Consider the following 8,029-nt stretch of genomic DNA (forward strand, 5'->3'; position numbering starts at 1 on the left):
CATTCCGTGCCTTTCGGAGAATTCCTCCGCATCTTCGTGACTGATGGCTGTGAGAGTGTCTTATGCCCCAGGCGTTCCCATCATCGCAACTGACATTCCCACAGAGAAAAGCAACCCCTGTTTTAGCTTAGTTTTTTCTTCTTTTTCAGAGCTTTCTCTCCCAGTTAAAGCCTTCACATTTTTCCGGAGCAAAATGTATTATGGCATTTAGTAGTCTTAGAGGTGGTTTCTACATTTTTCAGCACTTGCTCCAGCCCCTGGTCGGTTTATTTGTCCTCATCTCACCTTCCTGTACCCCTGCCAACATCGGTGTCAACCCTGCTTGGGTTGGAGAGAAGCCTGGCACTGGCCACCAGGGACCTGGCTCTGAGATTGGCTGTTTTTACTTGCTGGGCAGATGTAGGGTGAGACCAATATCCTGGATCCTAAGCAGAAATTACAGTCCACTTGTGGATGCAGGCAACAGTCCAGGAAGGGCCCATTCCAAGGACAAACCATTTTAGAGTGACCATTGTATTACTACTGCTCCAAACAGGAAGTGTGCACGTGTGTGTGTGCCAAGAATATGTAAAGGATGTGCAGGTGTGGAGACAAAGGAGAAACATCTCATATTTAAAGGAGAGCTTGTTTTCTTTCCTAATGAAGATTTTTTTTGGTCTCAATAATAAATATACTTTAGGTATCTTAACACGTGTTTGGTAAATCTCATTGGATTTTTATGGATTTATGTTTACCTAATTCTTTTATCATGAATCAAAAAAGTGGAGTGAGGCATGCAAATATAAAAGGAGTGATTTCACATAGAATAGCAGTAATAATAATGATAATTAATGACAGTTTCCAAAATGAGATGCAGACGATGTTTTGAGATCTTTATAGATAAGGAGCCCTGGTGGTGTCAGGGCCACACATGAGGCTGCTGACTTCAAGGCCAGCAGTTCGAAACCACCAGCTGCTCTGGGGAGAAAGAGGAGGCTTTCTATTCCCCTAAAGACTACAGTCTCTAAAGGCTCGAAGGTAAACAAGCGGCCATCTAGCTGAGAAGCAACAAAGCCCACATGGAAGACGCACACCAGCCTGTGTGATCACGAGGTGCCGATGGGATCAGGTATCAGGCATCAAAGAACAAAGAAAATCGTATCATTGTGAATGAGGGGGAGTGTGGAGTAGAGGCCCGAAGCCCATCTGTAGGCAACTGGACATCCCCTTACAGAAGGGTCTCAGGGAGGAGAAGAACCAGTCAGGGCGCAGTGTAGCAATGACGAAACACACAACTTCCCTCTAGTTCTTTCATGCTTGACCCCCCACTATCATGATCCTAATTCTACCTTACAAAATCAACTGGATGTACACTGGTACAGATAAGAGCTGGAAACACAGGGAATCCAGGACAGATAAACCCCTCAGGACCAAAAATGAGAGCAGTGATACCAGGAGGGTAAGGGAAAGTTGGGGGGTGGGGTGGGAAATGGGGAACCGATCACAATCCCTCCAAGGGGGATGTACAACAGAAAAGTGGGGTGAAGGGAGACATCAGACAACAATAATGATTATAAATTATCAAGGGTTCATGAGGGAGGGTAAGAAAGGGAGGGGAAAATGAGCTGATACTAAGGGTTCGAGTAGAAAGCAAATGTTTTGAGAATGACGATGGCAACAAATGTACAAATGTGCTTGACACAACGGATTGTGATTGAGTCGTATAAGCCCCCAATCAAATGATTTATAAAAAGGAAGAAAGAAAAAAAAGGAAGAAAGAAAAAAAAGGAAGAAAGAAAGAAAGAAAGAAAGAAAGAAAGAAAGAGTGACAGTCTCATAAATCCACAGGGGCAGTTCTACTCTGCCCTATAGGGTTGCTATGAATCAGAACTAGACTAGAGGGCGGTGAGTTTTGCACAAACTTTTTTTTTCTCTCTCAAAGACCCAAAAAACAAACTTCGGAGTTAATTTTATGAAGAGGATTATTCTGTTCTTACACAAGAGAAGAAAGAGACTTGCATGGGTTGAGAACTTTGCTCCCCTTGTGCCAGTGTACTGCAGACCGCTTGTTTCTGAGCCAGGCTTTGAGCCCGGGTCTACTGATGGCTCCACAGTTCACACTTTCGATTTTTGAATCACGCGGCCTCCCAGGAGAGGCCTCCCGGGAGAGGCGTGCGGGTGGGGCGATGGGTTGTCTTCTGTGGTGGAGATCACAGCCCCAAAGCATCACCGCTATGCCAGGGCTCTGGTGGACAAGCTCAGGGACCCTAAATAGGGTCGCAGGGACTTGGAATCACTTGATGGCGATGGTATGACCTTCCCGGTCTTCTCTTTGGATCCTCAACACACCTGTGTGATGTGAGAATTCCTCTTTTAACAAAGACCAGGACTCACACAATGAAACCATTAGTTGTGTCTGAGTTACGTCAGGGTGGGTGACTGTGGGTGTTGCTAAACTGATAATGCAGCGTTTCCTAAGCTCCAACCCATGAGGAAGACTTTCCACCTGTCCATCAGTTAGAATCGCAGAGAAATTGTCTTAGCCACCGCGGTGCCACCATGCCCTCTCCGTCTCCAGCAGGGCCACGGAGAACGCTGGCACCTCTCCAGTGGGTGCCAATTCCCTCTCTCCCCCACCCCACCCTACCCCACCCCCGTCGATGGTTCTACTCGCTCCGTTGCCACCTTGTGGATTGGTTGGGAATTGAGCCTTCTACTGGGAAGCAGCTGACCTAACTGGAAGAGATTCATATTTGTACTCACTCCAAAAAAAAGAAGACGACTCAACAGCACGCACATGTTATAGGACCGTATCACTGATTTCACACGCAAGTAAAATTTTGCATCGGAACACCCAATCATGGTTGCTGAAGTACATTGCCAGGGAGCTGCCAGAGGTTCAGGCCGGATTCAGAAGAGGTCTTGGAACAAGGGATATCATTGCTGATGTCAGATCAATCTTGGCTGAAAGCAGAGGGTATCAGGAAGATACTTACTTGTGTTTCCTTGACTCTGCAGAGCCATTTGACTGTGCGGATCATAACAAGCTCTGGATAGCCCTGAGAAGAATGGGACTTCCAGAACGCTTCATTGTGCCCATGCAAGCAATCGGCAGGTGGATCAAGAGACAACTGTGCCAACAGAATGAGGGCATCGACATGGTTTAAAATCAAGGTGGTATCCTCTCACCATACTTACTCTGCATGCTGAGCAAATAGTCAGAGAAGCTGGTTGGTTACATGAAGAATGCCGCATCAGGATTGGAGAAAGGCTGATTTGTAACTGTGGTAGTTACATAATCTCCTGTCAATTTGAAGGAAGGGGTGGAGTCGAGCCTGTCAATCAGGTCATAGCCAATGATGCCTCTGTGTGGGCATGGCCTTCTCCTGAGGATTCTGGGAACTCTTGTCTTCCTCCCTGGAGGTGGGACACACACTCTCTCCACTAGACATTCTTGATGACAAGCCACATGGAACTATGCTGATGGCAGCCAGAGCCCTGGAGCCGGAGGAGTTAGCTCTGAGATCCTTCAACCACCAGTGGAGCCACAAGACTTTCCACTCACTCTCCTGTGATCTTCCTGCATGAGGCATCATTGCATGTGTTGCGCGAGCCTTAAGAGGAATTTATAGATTTGTATCCAACATAGGGGCAAATATAGGACTTATGAAGTTGATCTGGACTGGGCTGGGATGTTTTCTCAATATACAATTACTCTTTGATATAAAGCTCTCTCACACACAGAGGAGCAGTGTCTCATATTTGACTCTGTAATCAACCCAGACTATCACAGCGACCTTTGATATGCAGATGACACAATCTCACTGGCTGGAAGTGAAGAGGTCTTGCTACATTTGCTGATGAAGAACCAGGATTGCAGCCTGCAGTACAGGTTTACGACTCAATATAAAGAAAACCAAAAGAAACACAAGCAACATCATGATCAATGGAGAAACGATTGTCGTTGTCAAGGATTCCGCCTTGCGTGGATCCACAATGCAAGCTCATGGACGCAGCAGTCAAGAGATCAAATGACACACTGCATTGGGTCAATCTGTGGCACAAGACCTCTTTAGACTATTGAAAAGCAAGGGGCTTCCTTTGAGCACTAAAGTGTGCCCGACCCAAGCCATGGTCTTCTCAATCTCTTCAGATGCATGTGAAAGCTGGACACTGAATAAGAAAGACCAAAGAAGAGTCGATGCATTTGAATTGTGGTGCTGGGGAAGAATATTGAAAGTACCATGGACCGCCAAAGAGACAAACAGAGCTATCTTGGAAGAAGTTCTGTCAGAATGCTCCCTAGAGGCAAGGATGGCAAGACTTCGTCTCAAGTACTTTGGATGTGTTAGCAGGAGAGACCAGTCCCTGGAGCAGGACATCGTGCTTGGTAGAGTGGAGGGGCTTTTAAGGAAAGAGGACTGTCCTCAAGAAGACAGATGGACACAGTGGCTGCAACAATGAGCTCCCCCATGGAGACAATTGTGAGGGCGGGGGCAGGACCGGGAAGTGTTTGGCTCGTTGGGTATCGGGTTGCCATGAGTTGGAACTGTCCCGAAGGCACATACCCACTGCAAACACAGGCTCTTCTTTGGGGACAGCCTTCTCAGAGGTCACGCTGAAGGGCATTTGAACGGTCCCAGGCCTGAGGCCCTCTCCACCTGAGAGCATAAACAAGCAGCTTGCATCCCAGGCAGGACTGCAGATCCCTGGCGCGCTTCAGTGTACCAGAAGTTGAGAGTTGCTGAAAAATGCATCAGCAAAGTAATACAAGTGTACCTAGAGCTTCATGGTTAGTAGAAGACCCGAGCTCCAGCAGGTAGGATCGTGGCCATGTTCATGCATGGCGGCGAGTGCTGTCAGGAGCCTTGGTGGGACGATGGTTCGACATTCTGCCATGACCTGCAAAGCCGTGATTGAGCCTGCCAGCTGCTCTCTGGGAGAAAGATTACAGCCCTGGAAACCGCAGATAGCAGCATTACTCTGTCCTCTAGGGCCATAATATGTCCGAATTAACTTGATGTGTACGGCCAGGTTGACTGGAGAAACAAATCCAGTGACACATATGTATGAGAGGGCTTTATATCAAGAAGTAATTACGTATCAAGAAAACATCCCGGCCCAGTCCAACTCAGGTCCATAAGTTGAGTTACATGTGGGTCCATATTGAGTTACAATAGCCCACAAGCACCTCTTCGGACTCACGCAGTCAGTCATATGCCATGACGCAGAATGCAGGAATATCATAGACTGGTGCTTGCAAAGCTGTGTGGATCCAAGGTCAGTGGACAACATGGCAGGGTCCCAGAAGTGTCGGGTGGACAGCAAAGAGGGAGGTGAAGGTGGGGGGGGGGAGGCTCTCTGGGCCTTCCTTTATGAGAAGGCCACGCCCCCGAGGAGGCGCCATCAGGCTGTGTCTTGATGATAGCTTGAACACCACCCCTACACGGTTATCTGTCTTCAATCAGGAGGAAGAAATTACTGACCCCTTGTCACACTCGGAGACAAGGCTTAGTTTCTGGTCTGGCGAATGCTATGAGATGGGGGAAAAATGATGGTGGTGGGAGGAGCCTTCCTGAGGTAGGCTGGCCAGGGAAGGTCCGCTGGAGCAGGAGCTGTTTCACACTGAAACCTGTAGAAGTGTGTAGTCATTGATAGAGGGAAGGAGAACATGTGCAAAGACCCGGGGGTGGGGAAGGGCTCACGTGGACAGTCACTCCATGTGGTTAGGCAGGGCTGAGCCGGAGGAGAGGCCTCAGAGTGTGGGTGCAGAAGGCAGCAGGCACAGGTAGTTAGTCAGGGACCACAGCAGTGTGTGGCAAGGGGTCTGATCTTGTTTCGAGTCAAGGGAGAAGATACTGAAGAATTCTTCAGCAAGAGAGTGACAGGGTCTAATTGATATATATTTCTATTTTAAGAAGATCATTATTGCTGTAAGGACAATGGATTGAATCTGGAGGAGCAATTGGGGTCTGGGGCTGGAGGTCAGGTAAGCTGTAATACTTGGATCGTGGTGATTGCGTTGGAATCTAGACCTGCGCTGTCCAATACGACAGCTGCTGGACACGTGTGGCTGATGAGCAGGTCAAACAAGTGTAAAGACGCACACTGGATTCCAAAGACTTGGGGAAGAAAAAGGATGTTAAATATCTCAACAATAATTTCTTCTTACTGATTGAAACAATATTTTGTGTTTATCAAAACATACTATTAAAATTGATCACCTGTCTCTTACTTGTTTTCTTATTTTAGTGTGGCTAATAGGATATCTAGTGTTACATACATGGCTACATCTGGGAGTCACATTATGTTTCTATTGGATTCATTGACTAATACATTCTATTTTATGGACACAATAGGAATTTTCAGCTCTAGCTAGATATAAACTCAAAACTTACTGCCATCAAGCCGATCTTGGATATGGAGCCCTGGTGGAACAATTCATTACACCTTGAGCTGCTAACCACAAAGTTAGTGGTTTGAGCCCACCAGTTGCTCCGAGGGAGAAAGATGAGGCTGTCTACCACCCCCCCCCCCGCTTAGATTTACCATTTCAAAATCCAAAGGGGGCAGTTCTATAGGGTCACCAGGCATTGGATAGCCAGATAGAGAGATGTTTACTTGATGGAGCAAATCAATAATGTTAGATTCAACTACAAAGAGCAAAAGGTATGAAAAATGTTGGCAATGCCAGGAAAACCACATACTCAATGTGACGATATTTTCCTAAAATCATGCTTTCAAGTGACTCCATTATTGAAAAGCATATGGAAGCAGCAGGATGTTAATGTCAGCAGAGCGTGTAAGACCAAGCATCAGATTTTGAACAGATTGACATGCTGGGCAATTTTGCTGTAATCAGCTTTGTTTACAGTCAGCTCAAAGGGTCTTGATGGCAAGAGAGTGGTATCAGGATAAAACCAAGCCAAACCCACTGCCATGAGGCCAGCTTGGACGTACATCCATCCTCTGTGGGGTGTCTCGAGGCCGTGACTCTCCACGATAGCAGTTAGACTCATCTTTCTCCCTCAGCGCATCCGGGGAGGGTAGGGCTGCACCCTGGAGGGCTAGCAGCCCAATGCATACCTGAGAGTGCCTCGCCCGGACGACCAGAAGCGCGGCCAGCTACAGGCAGAGCGTTATTTTCTTTTGCGCCAGCAAGAGTGATCAAAGAAACAGTAAATCCTTCCTTTGAACTGAGAATTTTATCCAAATAAATGCCACATGCCTTCCGGATAGGTTTCCGTAATTCTGTCTATTCATGGGACATTTATTGGTGATTTGCATTTAAGAAGGCATTCATCTTACTGAAATTTGATCGGTCTTCACAAACTGACTTTCAGTGTGGAGTATAGCAGAAGTGGCAGACAAACATTCCTAAGTCAAGTGTAGCATCTTACCTCCTGTAGCTGCACAGGCTCTGCTGGGAGCAGTGGGGGCCCAGAGGCTCATACAACTCTTATCACAATCCATACATGCATCCATTGTGTCAAGCACATTTGTACATTTGTTGCCATCATCATTTTCAAAGCATTTTCTTTTTACTTGAGCCCTTGGTATCAGCTCCTCATTTTTGCCCCTCCCTCCTTCATGAACCCTTGATAATTTATAAATTATTATTCATGTCTTGCACTGTCCGATGTCTCCCTTTACCCCCTTGTCTGTTATCCATCCCCTTGAGTAGGTCATTGTGATTGGTTCCCCCTTTCTCCCCTCCTGGTATGGCTACTCTCAATATTGGTCCTGAAGGGTTTATCTGTCCTGCATTCCCTGTGCTTCTAGGTCTTATCTGTACTCATGTACATGCTCTGGTCTAGCCAAATATGTAAGGTAGAATTAGGGTCATGATAGTGGGGGGGGGGAGGGGAGGAATTGTTGTTGCTGTAGCTATTGTTTTATTTTCTATTGTTGCTTTGTTGCGCTCAGTCCTGTGTTTGTGCATATTGTTGTCTCTGAATATCTATCTGGATGGGATAGCAGTTCTGTGGGGACATAAGAGAGAGGGAGGTGGGGCGGGGGAAGTAGGTATTAGCAAACCCAGGGACAAGGG

This window comes from Tenrec ecaudatus, chromosome 10, assembly GCF_050624435.1.
Source record: "Tenrec ecaudatus isolate mTenEca1 chromosome 10, mTenEca1.hap1, whole genome shotgun sequence".
In the NCBI taxonomy this organism is placed as follows: Eukaryota; Metazoa; Chordata; class Mammalia; order Afrosoricida; family Tenrecidae; genus Tenrec; species Tenrec ecaudatus.